Raw genomic sequence first — 15,879 nt, 5'->3', positions numbered from 1 at the left:
TGGGAGCTGGGAATAATGGAGCAATCGGGCCGAGAGTGAGATAAGATGCTTAGATTCAGGCGTTTAGCTGGTTGAGAAGTGATTTTTAACCCTTTAAAAAGGGGACTTAAAACCTACATACACTTTCTCATTTTCTCTCCCATGATGGTTTTGTGCGGTTGACTGTTCCTATGTCTCCTCATAACTTTGAGGATCCAGCGATTCCTGACCAAGAAACAAAAGTAGAATCATTGCATCTCCAGTGGATTCAGATGAAAATTGGTAATCTGGAGAAGAACCAAGCAGGAATCACAATGAATCACAATGACGGGGTGGGTGTAAGGACACCCTATCAAGGTCATGTGAGACGGCACACATAGTCACACTCTGTCCAGCTCACAGTCAGATGACCCAGATATTAATGCTCTATCAAGATCACTTGCTTGCACCGTATCACTCTGTAAATATCACTACCACCTGAGCAATTGGACATGTTTAGTTGGAAAAATGGTATTTCTCTGTTTCTGTGCTTTTGCACTAGTAGGTTGGTTCAAGAATATGTGCGAACTTTTGCTCGGAAAAAAAAAACCTATATGTAAATACACTTTGGGGGTTAGGGCACAGCAGAGTGGTTAAGAGGCTTATCTCTGGCATCAGAAAGTCCTGCGTTCAAATCCCATTTCCACTAATTACTAACTAGGTCACCTTCAGCAAATTCCTTAATCTCACATAAACTAGACTCTTCATCTCTTAAATGGGAATAACAATAGTCCTTGCCTCAAGGGGTTCTTGTGAAACAAACCCTTTCCCATGGCTGGGTGTTTTGATTTCCACCTCTAGAGGTTTATTGTCTAGTATGTTACATTTTACATGTCAGTGTCATGACCTCCTCCACTTAATCCTCCCTCTGAGGGTTCAACATCTAGTTACGGGCTGAGCAAGAAGGATTTCTTCTCTAGTCCCACGCCTACTCCTCATCCCCTCCTCGTTTTATTACAGAAGCCTCTCCTGAACCCTCACCCGGGACCGGGTCCTACCATCATACTGACATGACACTTCACCCTTGTTCTTCCTGGCTCTTAACACCTCTCTAACCATGTGCTCTGCTCCTGTCTTCCAAGTCTGGTTAGAGAGCCGTGACGAGAGGCACCACATCAGTCCCGTTCATGCCTACGTGAGCTCTGTGCTAGCCGTGAGCACCTCTGCTACCCAGACTGTGGCCTTGAATTCTGCTTCCCACTAAAAGGGACCAGCACTTCCTCGGAGAAGTGACTTATTCCATATCTGAAGCAGGGAATGTACAAGTTGAGCCTGAATTGTCTTTTACCCGAAAGCAAGGAAGCTTTCAAAGATTATAGAAGTTGTATTAAAAAGAAGCCAATGTGGGGATCCCTGGGTGGCACAGCGGTTTGGCGCCTGCCTTTGGCCCAGGGCGCGATCCTGGAGACCCGGGATCGAATCCCACATCAGGCTCCCGGTGCATGGAGCCTGCTTCTCCCTCTGCCTGTGTCTCTGCCTCTCTCTCGTTCTGTGTGACTATCATAAATAAATAAAAAATTTAAAAAAAAAAGAAGCCAATGTGAAAAAGCTCACACTGGCTAAAGAGGGACCATTTGTGCATCAAAAATAACTCGAATAGACTGAAACACATAAAATATGTCTAAAGCCATGAGCCTGTGGTACTTTGAAGAAGGCTGTATGACAAACTCATTCTTCTGAAAAATGGTAACCAAAGAGAAAGGATCAAACATTCCTCCTGCCTTTCCATATACTACCTGAGCCATGGGCAACTGGATAGTTGATGGAGAGAAGCTTCTAAGCTTCTTTTGATGGAAGTATCATAGCTAATAAGTGAATAGAGGATAATGAAACTAGGATGTTACTATTTCACGACCTCTAAAAAAGTAATGAATCTAGGAACTGCTCATCACCGAAAGAGACACAACCAGCTCTTAAGTGGCCTATGATGGAAGAATATAATGTCATCCATTAGATCATCTTTCCAAAAATAGAACTTTAATCTGATCAAATCTCCATCTAACTAACAATTTATAAGAATTACAAGGGACGGAGGAGCCTGTTGTATGACACTGCAGGGATGCAGACTGTGGGAAAACAGACAAGAAGCCCTGGTATTTTTCAACAAATGGAAGGGGGAAAAAAGAGAGAAAGGGAAGGAAACCTAGGCATTAAAAGAAATTTTGAGGGATGCCTGGGTGGCTCAGCAGTTGAGCGTCTGCCTTCAGCTCAGGGCATGATCCTGGAGTCCCAGGATCGAGTCCTACATTGGGCTCCCTGCAGGGAGCCTGCTTCTCCCTCTGCCTGTTATCTCTGCTTCTCTCTCTCTCTCTCTCTCTCTCTGTCTCTCATGAATAAATAAATAAAATCTTATTAAAAAATAAAATAAATTTTGAGAGACATAGGAACAGATTGCAGTATATGGACCTTATTTCCACATTAATTTCAATAAATTGTCATTTTTTTTTAAATTGGGAGACAGATTTAAACACTGCCTGGATATTTAATGATATTAAGAAATTAGTGTTAATTTTTAGATGGGATAATGACATTGTCTTATTTTTTTAAATAATATTTTAATCTTTGGAGATACATGCTAAAATGTTTATGGGTTAAATGATATCACGTCTGAGGCTTGTTTCAAAACAGTCCTCGAAAAGAGAAGGAGTGGGTGGGAATAGTTTAGACGGAACAAGTTTGGGGATGCGCTAATAACTGGTAAAGCAGGGTGATGATAAGTGAAGTTCTTTATACTATTCTCTCTCTTTTGTATAGGTTTGAAAATTTCCATAATAAAAAGGGAAAAGGGGGAGAAAAAAAAAAACCCCTTGCAGGTATCAGCTTCTGTCAGTTAGAAGAGACACTTGGTTGTCAGGGCTTCTGACGTCAGGAGATGGTCACACTCTTCAGGCCAGCTGGGGCTGATTTCACATAATGAAAGAATGTGTCCATTTATTTGTTTGTGTTAATTCTATTGTCTGTTTTCTCTGCTAGAGTGTGAGCTCGGAAAGGGCAGGATCTCTGTTTTGTTCACTGGTTATCCCCAGTGCCCGTTATTGTGACCCTGAGTAAATCATCTGTAAATCCTTGCTAACCGAGTGCTCCTCACATGAAAGGCCAGGACTGATATTTCCATTTTATGGAGGAGAACACTGAAGTAGAGTGAGCTGACGTTCTTGCCTAGGGTTCCATAGCGGGTTAATAGTAGGGCTGGGACTCATAGTCCAGCATATCTGCAAGGCTCCAATTTAATTTCTTTTGATCAAGACATCTCAGCCTGGTGCAGGAAGCTGAAATGAGGTCCACAGGCCCTGGCATTTATAAGTACATACTAGCTGTCCTTCTTTGGCATTCTCTATGAGGAAGATGAGGAGTGGGAGAAGTGGGCATGATAGGAACAGCTCATGTTTCTTAGGGCTAGACATCATTTTGAGCACTTAGCATGGTGAAGTTATCTAATGCTTACAACAACGCGGGAGATGAGTACTGCCACTACCCCAGGAGACCAAGACCCAGAGAGCACACACACTCTGACCCCAGAGCCTCAAACCTTAATCCTGACATTAGAGCCTTAACCCCTTTAAAAGGCCAGTGAAAAGTAAAACTGTCCTGTAGCGTGTGACAGGGGGGCCAGTGCTTCTGCTGGAGGCAGCACACGTGCTGGCCTAAAGGTTGGACTCTGTGGACAGGAAGATGGAATGCTCACCTGACAAGAACCACTGGATAACAGGTTAACAGGTTAACATCAGATAACAGCAGGGCCACATTGTTCTCAAATATCGAGCCTTCTTAGAATAGGGGATCAGAAATCCCACAGTAAATTCCAACTCAGCTACTAACTCTCTGTGGGCCTGGGCAGGTCCTTTCCCTTTTCTGGGCCTCAGTTTCTCCATATTTCAAACCAAGAGAGTGGGACTAGACAGATGTTCCCAACGGGCACTGCATGCTCTGACATCCTTTCATTCAACACTGAAGTTCTATGATCCCACCAAGGGAGCCATGGTGTGTCTGGGACGTCTCCACATCAAGCAGTTGGAGGCTCATTTTTAACCCCTCATAGATGTCTCTTACAAATTATCCAGGGTCATGGATTAGTTTAAATACAAAAGCTTAATTTCCTCTGCTTGGCTACTGTTATAAGGAATGATCAAAAGGAGTCAAGGAACAAACACAGTTGGCTGGAGAGAGAATGCCCGGGATGAACTGAGGGACGTCCTCTCCCCGGACCCCTCCGGGTTTGGAAATCTTTGGGGCCTGTAATTCACTGCTGCATTAGGCAGTGCTGAGATGAATCATAACATTTGGAGCCGTCAAAGGAAGGGAGAAGAAAGGAGACAGAGGCCAGGGAGAGTGAAGGCTCAGTGTTTTCTCAGTTAAATACATGTTTTCATTGCAGTGTGATGGGCTGAGAGCAATGAATGGCCATGATTTAGTTATCTTTTGGATGGATGATTTTAAATGCATGTTGGAAAGGCTTTCATGAGACTGACTTTTAAAGCCGAGGCACAGAGTGGAAGTCTTTGGTGGGGGAGCCGCTGCTTGTCTTTCAGAGGTTGTAAAAGCCCAGGGCCTGGAGATTCCTGGTGCAGGCATTTTGTTTCTATGTTTTCCACTGGCACACGTTCACTTCCACCCCAGAATCCTTCAGATTGTGGTCAGACACCTTGTCGGAAGCAACAAGAAAGGAGTGAGATGATGCTGTGAGGGGACGGAGGGAGGAGGCAAGAGATGTGGTGATAGAGTCCTTTGAATCCAGGCAATGTTTATCTAGAGGTTCTCTGTGCCCATTGCTGCGGTGGGCAATGTGATGTGCTGGAGGAGGCAATGAGGGGTAACCAGTGCTAGATAAAGTATTAAAACTACCGCTCTGCCCGACTGTTCATCAGCAAAAGAAATCGTTTTGGAAGTGGTGCTCAGTCAAATCCACCTGCCTCAATATTGAGAGGTTTGGTTTTACCTCCCACATTATCCAAAATAACACCAGGGAAGACCGCTAGGTTGGTCATTTGTCTGTACCCCAGTCCTATCCTGCAATAAGATCCCACCAGGACCTGTTACTACCTGCTTGAAAAGTTCAGCAGCTACTCAATGTCCAAGGAAAGGACCAGAATCCTTACCATGAGGTACAGGCTCATCACCAAGCCCTGAGGACGCTCTCCAGGTCAAGCATCTCGAGTAGCATTTTATATACGTTATCTCATTCTACCCGCACTTACCTCACCCAGGGTAAGTCCTATTACCATCCACACTCTGCATATAAAGAAATCAAGTTCTAGAGTGGTTAAGTTCCCTTCCCAAGGTTAGTGGAGCGAGGATTTGAACCTAGGAGTCTGACCTAGAGTCTGAACACTTCCCGATGCCCCTCACAAGCCCATTTGCTCCTCCTGGGCATCTGACTGCCCACATGCTTCTATGCTACCCTCTTCTATTTCTCTGTGCTCTTCCTCCTTACCTCCCTCCACCTGGAAAGAGACGTTCATGCTTCAAGACGTGGTTAGAAGTTTACCTTCTCCATTAAGCTACTGCATCAGCCCTGGCAACTTTGTTTCTTCTTCCTGCCAACTCCCAGGGCTCTAAAGCTTCCCTAGGTGATTGTACCATGCATCACTGGGCAGTAATTGTGCAACTCCCTGGCTCAAAGCTTCTTAAAGACAAGACCCCAAAGGGCTGGCACAGCGTGGAGGAGGAGACAGACATAAATCCCCACATAAATATAGACTTTAAAAGAGCACTGGTGGGGGACGGAGAGACACCTGGGTGGCTCAGTGGTTGGGTCTGCCTTGGGCTCAAGTTATGATCCTGGGGTCCTGGGATCAAGTCCCACATCGGGCTTGCTGCATGGAGCCTGCTTCTTCCTCTGCCTATGTCTCTGCCTCTGTGTGTGTGTGTGTGTGTCTCATGAATAAATAAATAAAATCTTAAAAAAAAAAAAAAAAAAAAAAGCACTGGGGCAGCCTGGGTGCCTCTGTAGTTTGGCGCCGCCTTCAGTCCAGGGCGTGATGCTGGAGACCTGGGATTGAGTCCCACATCGGGCTCCCTGCATGGAGCCTGCTTCTCCCTCTGCCTGTGCCTCTGCCTCTCTTTCTCTGTGTCTCTCATGAATAAATAAATAAAAATCTTTAAAAAAAAAAAAAAGTACTGGTGGGTGGTTTGGTGGGTGGTAGGCGAAGGGGGCAAAAATTGAAAAGCCAAGGCTCAAACAGATTATTTACACAGCCGTGTTCATAGCAGCATTATTCACAGTAGCCAAAGGTGGAAGTAACCCCAGTGTCCCATCAGCAGGTGAACAGACAGACACAACACGGCACACATACAATGTAATATTATTCAGCCTTAAAAGGAAAACAATTCTGAGACATGCTACAGTATGCCTAAATCTTGAAAACATTATGCTTAGTGAAATAAGCCAGACACAAGAGGACAAATAGCGTACCCTCCCCCTTACCTGAGGTGTGTAGAGTAGTCGGTTCACAGACAGAAAGTAGAGTGGTGGGTACCAGGGGCTGGGGGCGGGGCAATGCGGAGTTCCCATTTATGGAGCACAGAGCTTCAGTTTGGGAAGATGAGAAAGTTCTGGAGATGGATGGTGGTGGTGGTTGCACAGCACTGTGAACGTACTAAATGCCGTTGCACTGGGCACTTAGTGGTTAGGATGGTAAATAATTACATTATGGATATTTAACCAAGAAAAGAAGGAAGGGAGGAAAGGAAGGAGGGAGACAGGATGAAGTACTTGTTAGGAAAAGAACTAATTTCTATGACAAAGACTCATCACTGTTTTCTATACCATTCCCCTCAATGTTAATAAGTGGAACTAGAAAGAAACCACCACAGAGCCGTTGGCAGCCCCTGAGTGTGGTGGAGTGCGCCCCTACTCTGGTCCATCTACTTGCCTGGGGTGGGGGGGAGTGCTGTAAATTAATTGGGCACGTAAGACGTTGATCTTACTGGAGAAGTGGCAACTGCAGTAAACACCCACCACTACCACCACCTGCCAGTGTCAACCTCTCAAGGCTACACAAATATCTCCACATTAATCCCCCACACCAGCCATCTCCCAAGTTACAGGATTGACTCAGTCCCCAACTCCTTTGAAAAATAAAACATGTTATTTTATTAGCTTGGATTCTCTGCTCATGGCAAAGAAGTCTCAACCCCTCTGAGGACCTTGCGAACCTTCCCTTGTATTAGGACCCGCTCTTTCCTCCTCCACAGAATGCTATCCGCCTCAAAGAGGGAACGGAGGTGACAGTACTTTTCACTGTAAAGTGGTGCCTGCATGTGACTGCTTACCCTTGTGTTCTGAAGGGGCTCTGGAGCAAGCCCTCCAATCATAGCGCCATACGCCTACCATCATGCCCACCATCCACTCAGAGTAGTGGGGTTACCCTCCTTCTTGCAATCCTCTAAATACTCAAATAAATGAACCGACACAATCAAACTGGAGCCCGACATCACAAAGTACTCTTTGTCCATTTATTATATGTGAGCCATTTCGTTTTAATTTACGATCATATTTCATAACCCACCAGCAAATGGCCTGCAGTATATTTGTGAAATGTGATGAAGTCCCAGTAACGTGAGACCTCACTCTGGCCCAGAGTTTAGAAATCTGGGCTCTGATAAGTGTAGGGCAACTGTCAGACTTGGGGCAGATTTTTACAATCTATGAATTAGTAATATGTGAAAGGTCAGGTTTCTTTACAATAACCTCAAAAGTCTAGATAAATTTCACAAAGGCTTGCTGCACCCCCAGATCTGGGCCCTGCATTCTGATGTCCTCAAGAAAGTCATTGTCTTCCGAGCCTTAAACAGACTTGAAGTTGAACACATTTCGCATACAAGGGATGACCCTTTTTACTCTGAAATCATTATTTTTTAGTTTCCCACCTGATTCCTAGAAGTTTTTTTGCATTAAACCCTATCATTGACCTCAAGGTCTCTAGAAAGTTAATTATGCCTTCATTATGCCTCTAAAAACACATCCGAGGGCTATAGACGCAAGGACCATAAGTCCCATATTACAGAAAATAAAACTGAAGCTCTAATGACAATAAGAGAAAGTTTTCTGGGGATTCGCCTCTCCTTCCAAACTAGCCACGCTGCAGGGCCAGGACTCCGCCCCTTGCACTCCAGTCCGCGAGTGCATTAATTAACCTCTGGACCACACTGTAAAACAAACTCTAGAGAAGTGTCCTGCGTCCACCTAGACGATTTTATAACTCAGGAGGGTTTCATTTAATGCAATGTTTTAAACGTGTTTTTGCCCATGAAATATAAGGACAAGTAGAACTGGCTCTACAGAGTCTGGCTAACACACCAGTCAGGGTCGTGAAAGTTACTTTAATATTCTTCTGTGACTAGTCATCAGAGACCTGAACCGATCAAGGATTTTTTATAACTGCCTTGATAGCACTACCTGACCCATCTTGCCAAATGAAAGTCATTTTTTATTGTCTCGTGAACTGAACCTACTATTTAAAAGTTTGAACTCATGACATTTTCTAAGACTTTCAAAATCAATTAAACCCAGAGTCCAAATGTTCCCAGAACTGTTATGTCATTTGGTAAAACACTCATCTCGCTTATTCAATAAGTACCGTGCTTACCAAGCACGTATGTGGGCTGCACACTGTTCTCAGCACTAGATATACGGCTTAGACTGGACAGGGCAAAAACCTTGTCCCACATGGCCTTTCTATCTTACCCCACTGCTAATTCCTGTTCCGGTTTGCAGGAGTAAATCAAGATCCAGGCAGCCTTTGGTGGCTAGTTTGGACTTGAACTAGGTAACTCCGGTATCTCATTTGGTGGTCTTTGGTGGAAGCACCAAAATATCAATGAAAGGAGGACATAACCAGAGCAATCTATTCAGAAGGCAGTATAATGGGGTTGGAGACTTGTCTTATTGCCCAGCAAGCATGCTATTTTTACTAAGATGGCATGTTACAAGATGAATAAAAATAGCAGAGTTTTCTTTTTTTAAAAAAAAAAATGCTTTTACTCACACTTTCTCCAAGCTTGGGAAAATATGATTTGATCAGATCAAATAATATACACACATGTTTTTGATTTGGAGTGGCTGTGGGAGATGGATATTATTGGGGACCAAAACCCATCCCCCCCATCCTGGTGTCCTTGATCCAGGCTGCCTCTCTTAGCAAGCTACAAACATTTAAGGTATAGTTGATCTGGATTTCAGGTTGCTAAGAAATCGAAATTTCTAAGGCCCATTTGAGCGGGGATCAGCTGAGCTGAGCTAGAAATGTAACTCTTCCTCTTCTTCCTCTCTCCTTTTTCTGGTTTCAATATTGCTCTCTTCATAGCTGCTACTATGTGACTCTGGGGAACTCATTTCCACTCTGAAGTTCTTGGACAATATCATCACAAAATTCCCCTCTACTATGACAGCCTACAGTGTTGTCCTTCAGTGTTACTCTAACCCCAGTTCAAGATATTAACCAGAAATGCCATTTGGCTTTAGGTGGCAACTGCTTTCAAATAAATTCAGAAACACATTAGGCCCAAGGACCATCTCTTTCATCCCAGTTTTTGCTCCTGTAGGTAACACAGATCCCAAATTCTTGGTGAAACAGGGAACTCTCTGCAAAGAGTACTTTTAAGAGCATGTTCCTTGGAGTCCAACAATTCAAATCCAGCTCTGCCATTTACCAGTGGTGAGACTCCAGGCAAGTAACAGAGTCTCTCAGGGTCTCAGTTTCCTTATATCCAAAATGGGGATGACACATCACTGTGTTGCTGTGCATTTTAAAATGAAATTAGGCAAAGGACTTGATCTTGCTTTCCATGTAGGAAGTGCTCATTTAATCTAGGTGTTATCCAAAGAAATGAACAACATCATCTTTTTCTTCTGAGCTGTAGTGAATTTGAGCAATTCTGTTTGGAGAAGTTCAGAAAGTCCTGGAGTGGGATAGAATCAATATTCAGGATCCCTGGTATGTTCTGAGTCCTGGGGAAAAATATTCTTCATTTGCTGCTGATTTAGGGAGGAGGAAGGCTTAGTTTGGGTGCTAATAATACTGCAGTTATGAATCTCAAAGACTCATCACACATTCATTTTCTTTATCTTATTCTGAAAAGCACATGATTTCCCCTTTCTAGCCCTAGACCTAGCTACAGATTTTGTGTGAAGGGAAATGTGGGCATTACTGCCCCTGAAAAAGACATTTGAGGCTGCTCAGCTTTCATCAGTCCCTGACTTGGGAAATCTGCCTTCTCTAATCATGTCTTCCTTTCTAAGACCTTATGTCCTTGGTACTTGCCTGTTACTTGCCAGGGAAAAAAAATCAGTTTTCCCTTCCCATCAAGGTGGGTGTGCCTCAGGCGATATCTATGCAGGGCAGAGATGTCCCTAACCCTAGGAAAAACTTAGATCTGGGGGTCCAATCCCCGAAGCAGGGCACCTCATACTGCACTGTGCCAGCACCAGGGGGAGGTCACTGACGTGGCTGGAGCATTGCCCCACCCCCACCCCACATCCATTCGAGATGACTTCACTGCTTTCCTGGAATTCTCAAGGCTGAGATCCTATTCCCCACACCCACCCCTGGGATTTTTTACACTGTCTTCTTGGCTCTTCTCTGTTCCCATTGCTAAACAAAGAGAAATCCAACCAGAAAGACTAGACGGGATGAACAGCTGATGCGGTGGGAAGGAGGAGGGATGAACATTTTGCAGCTCTCAGACTTTCCCTAAATTGGCCAATTTCACATCAATAAGTGCCTCATCCATCACCACCACCTTTCAGGTGATTTTCTGCGATGGGATTTCAGGAGGCACTAAGCATCTTATATACAATTTCTTTACAAAGTCAGTTTTTCCATCATCAAGCATTCTCAGCATTGAAATAAAAATAGGCAGAGCCTTGCTATTTAAAAAAGCTCTTTTTATATTAGGTCCTGCAACCCAGAAGCCTCTTTCAGGGACCTCTACAGTTTGAGTTCACCAAAAAGAGAGAGATAGAGAAGAAAAAAGAAACCAGCCAAACAGACCTCATCCTGGGACAACTTAACCTTACCCAGATGGGAAGAAACTACACAATTGTCAAGCCTAGCTCTGCTTCTTTGCTGTGTGATCTCAGGGAACCCTCTTACCTCTCTGGGTACCCTTTTTATTTCCTAAGACATGGGGATAATAATAATATCTCATCTATTACCTTGAGTGCCAAATGAGGATGTGAGTATTTTGGACACTGGAAAATATTTTAGAAATATAATAAGGGATCAAGAAAGGGTATAACGGGAATAAAGGAAGTCAAAGACTGACTTCGGATGACTCTTGCCTCTTTCATCTTTTTTTTTTTTTAATTTAGAAGAGCTCTCTTAATCATAAGAGCTATTAGTAAAATAAGCACAAAATAAAAATTCTGGATAATTAAACATTGCATCATAGCTGGCAATTGTTTTCTTGTTAGTGAAATATACAATGCATATTATAATTGATGGTATCTTTGATTAGATTAAATACATAGTATATATTTAACATGACTCTTTATATAAAGTATCCTGCTTTTTTTCACTGAACATTTTATGTCACTATTATTGCAAACTGACCTAAGCTAACTTGGCCATTTGTCCTCATGCAGTAAGAAGTCAATGGCCTCTTCTTTATCTTTCTTTAAATGCATCTTTATTACCTCCCCATGGATGATAAACTATATAAAATATAGATATGATGTGCTCTTTTTTAAAGTAAAGTCTCTCTTTTTAAAGATTTTATTTATTTATTCATGAGAGGCACAAAGACAGAGGCAGGGCAGCCCGGGTGGCTCAGCGGTTTAGTGCTGACTTCAGCCCAGGCCTGATCCTGGAGACCCAGGATTGGGTCCCATGTCAGACTCCCTGCATGGAGCCTGCTTCTCCCTCTGTCTGTCTCTGCCATTCTCTCTCTCTCTCTCTCTCTGTCTCATGAATAAATAAATAAAATCTTTAAAAAGAGAGAGAGAGGCAGAGACACAGGCAGAAGGAGAAGCAGGCAGAGAGAGAAGCAAGCTCCCAGTGGGGAGCTCAATCTGAGACTCTATCCCAGGACCCCAGGATCATGACCTGAGCTGAGCTGAAGGCAGATGCTCAACCACTGAGCCACCCAGGTGTCCCAAAGTAAAGGTTCTTTTTTTTTTTTTTTTTTTTTTTTTTATGATAGTCACAGAGAGAGAGAGAGAGAGAGAGAGGCAGAGACACAGGCAGAGGGAGAAGCAGGCTCCATGCACCTGGAGCCCGACGTGGGATTGGATCCCGGGTCTCCAGGATCGCGCCCTGGGCCAAAGGCAGGCTCTAAACGGCTAAGCCACCCAGGGATCCCCCAAAGTAAAGGTTCTTGGTGGAAGCAGGAAAGTATCACAGAGAGAGAGCTGAGACTGCTCTGAGCTCACCAGCTGTGCCATCTCAGCATTGCTGGGTCACCTCTCTGGGCAGTCTGCTGTCTGAGGTTTACTGTTTTGCCCCGTGAAAATGGGAGAACTCACCGTTCTCAAATTCCTCGTTTCTAGGAAGGTAAAGAGAAAAATGAGAGTGAAGGATGGCAGTGGGGCAGAAAGCAAGTCAGGGCCTCAGTTTGAAAACAAGCTCCCTTCAGCTTACGTGGAGGCTCAGGCCCCAGTGTCCTCACCTAGCACATGGGGATAAGAAAATTCACAAAGTTGTAGGGGGAAAGAAGTGAGATCCCCCAGGGAGCACCTGGCCAGAGGTGCTTGCTGGCTGACGCACCTCAGAGCGGGGCCCCAGGTAAATCTGCGGCCTCTGGGAGGCACTATTGCCTCGTGCTTCCACTCAAGGCGGGTGGAATCGCCGGGTCGGTAGGTCCCGTCCCGGTGGGGCCACCGCTCACCTAGGCCACCTCGGGCACGTTAATGAAGGAACCTGAGTTCCCTCAACCCGAAAGGGGATAGTGACTCCACCTCGGGACGGTGCGCGTAAATCGCCGGGCACCCGTGTCCGGCCCTAGGGACGCGCTCGGGGGGAGGGGACTGTTCTCTGCCTGGCTGGTTCCCCCGGCGTCGAGGTGTAAGTTTCATGACGGGGCTGGGTGGGGGCGGGATGCGGGCGCCGGGCCGGCCGAGGTCTCCTGGGCCGCGGAGCGGGCCGCGCCGGTGTCAGCGCGCATTTATTGATGGCAGGTATTTGGGGAGTAATTGAGCGCGGCGGCCGGCCCGGGGCGAGAGTGGGCCTCCACGAGCAATTAAATGTGATTAGGCCGAGACCTTCGGGATCCAGCTGGGTGATTGATAACCCGGCCGCATTCCTGCCGGGCCCGCGACATCAAACGGGCGGCCGGCGGCGGGCGGGGCGGAGGGGCCGCGCGCGGGGACCCGGCCCTTCTCTGCCCGGCGCAGCCCTTCCCGCCCGCGACGCCCGCGGGTCCAGGGAGGGCGCGGGGGACGGGCCCTCCTCCCGCCCAGGGGCCTCCCCCTGGCTCGCTCGCCAGGTGCAGCGGGCCCGGGAAGGGCGCGGGAGGGACGCGGTGGCCCGAGCCCCTGCGCGAGGGCGCCGCGTCGTCCGGGGGAGCCAGGCGGGCCCCGGCAATCCGGGCGCAATCGCTGGAACCGAGGCGGGAAATGGCAACAGCAGAGACGCAGACGGGGAGAGCCAGGGGACGGTGCGCGTGGGAATGCGTCGAAAACGGGGAAAATACGGAGAGACGCAATGGGAGAGAAAAGGGGCTGGAGAGGACGAGAAAGAAAAAGTGGTAAAAGAGAAAGTTGCGAATAAGAGCACCAGAAGGAATTGTATGGACGGTGAGAAGGTAGAGGAAAGAAAAAAAATAATAACAAAGATGTAAAGTGGGCCAAACATGAAACAGAAGAAGGGACGGGGAAATAAAAGGGACAATCAAAAAAGCTAAGAAAGAGGGAGTGAGAGGGGAGGGAAGAAAGAGGTTAGGAACGGGAGACAAAGAATGGGGAAACGGGGAAAGGGAAGTGACAAGAAGAAAACAGGAGGCCTGCCCTGGCCTGGGTCCCTCCCCAGCTTTACCCGCTGGGTCCCAGGCCCTGCCTCCATCTCAGCCAATTCTGTACCCCCAGCCAAGCACCGCCTGGTGCCTGGGAGCCCTGGCATTTGCCCCCACCAGCCCGACTCCCGCCCAACCCAAGCCCCAGGCCAGCTCGTTCTCCCTCCTGGCTGGATGAGGGGGACCCCACCCCAAGCCCAGAGTGATCAGTGGGACCCCTGCACCCCAAGCCTGAGCCCCACAAGCCATAAGTCACAAGTGGAGGTGCTGGGGTTCCCCAGGCCAGTTGCCTCGGGATCCCCGGAGTCTCCCCAGCCATGGAACAGTTTCTGTCTGTGCTGACTCCACAGACAGGATCAAAACAGCATGAAAGAAATCAGAGCGAGAACGTCGTCGGCAGGAGCTGGACTTCTAAAACCCCCTTCCGCCCCCATAGGCTTCAATATTAAAAAACCCCCTAGGAGCCTCAGACACTGTATTAATTAGTGCAACCACCCATGAAAAGTTGGGTTTGGAGCGGCATTCTTTGCCCTGTGTGAAAAACCAAGTCTAATAAACAATTGTTAAGTTGGCCTGTTGCCGCTGGTAAATTACATAGCATTAAAAAAATAATGCTTTTCATATTAGGCACTAATTAAAGGTTGGGACAGCTTTAAAACAAGAGAGGGAGGGGGGAAATCAAAGAAAATATAAAAATGTTCTTTCAAGAGTTATGGGAGGTTAATAAAGTATGTCTGTTAGAGTGAGCCTACTTTGCCCCTAGCTACAGCCAAACTGGAGCCACCACAATTGGGTCTCAATAAGATAATGATATTCCTTTCTCTGCTATTAAAAGCCTCCCAGTGCAAACTTAAAATGATTTATTTAATTTAGGAAATTATGAGGTGTAACTTCAAAGCTCGAGCCGTTAGTAATGGAAAATACCAGGTTGTTTAAAATTATAATAATAATTGTTTGGAGGACTCAGGACATCAAAGTGTTTTCATCAACAAATGCAGAGGGGTCCGGAGGAGGTTGGAAAGAGTCAGAGGAGGTGGATGGAGTTTGGATTTGATTATTATGAGCCTTATCAAGGCAGGACTCAGGATTCCCGAAGCCTGGTACTCTGTGCTGCTTTGAAGCAGGCTATTTTGGAAAGTAATTTTACTGCTTTTTATTTCGTTTCTAGCAAGGAGGAGGAGGTAGGGAGGGGGCAAAGGGAGGGAGAGGGGTAGAGGGGTCCAGGAATTGACAGCAGACTTTTCTTCATTGCTCTCTGACCAATTTCATTAAAGAAGCCTACAGCATCACCAATCTGGAAAAAAAATATTTTTTTTTCGGAGAGTGAAGAAGGAAGGACACAGGCACAATCAACTTCACCAACTGGGCCCTATGCTTTCGGAGAGTGTGTGTGTGTGTGTGTGTGTGTGTGTGCCGTGGGTTCTTTTATAAATGAGGTTTATGTTTATTCCAAACCCAGCAGCGGAGAGGGAGTGGGGGTGGGGGAATGGCCTCTCCAACCCGTGGCAAATGAGCGTCTTTTATAGCAAAGAATGGCCGTGGGAGTTTTCATTCGGTCAGACAAGGTTCTGCTCAAAGGCAAGGATCTTCTTTTCAGTCAGGTCAGGCAGACGTTTTGCCAGCGCCTGCTCTCAGCCAGCCGAGCCTTCGCTGCCTACCTCCTGCCGGCCCTGCCCCGGCACTGCCTCTGCAGGGCTGCAGGGGGGGAGGGTGGTGTGGCTGAGTCTCTGGTCCCCAGTGATGGAGAAGCTCAGTGGAAAGCTCCCCCTCCACCAGGCCTCAGGGAGTTGGGGAAGGGGATAGAGAGAGATGCTCCAGGGATGGGCTCTCAGGGGGCTTGGGAACCTGGGGAGCTCTGGAGGCCCCTACATTAGGTGTAAGACCGCTCCCGCAGGGCTTCCCTGGCCCTCATGC

This window comes from Vulpes lagopus, chromosome 3, assembly GCF_018345385.1.
Source record: "Vulpes lagopus strain Blue_001 chromosome 3, ASM1834538v1, whole genome shotgun sequence".
NCBI classification, from domain to species: Eukaryota; Metazoa; Chordata; class Mammalia; order Carnivora; family Canidae; genus Vulpes; species Vulpes lagopus.
The sequence above is the reverse complement of the archived record's forward strand: the minus strand, read 5'-3'. Positions refer to the sequence as shown.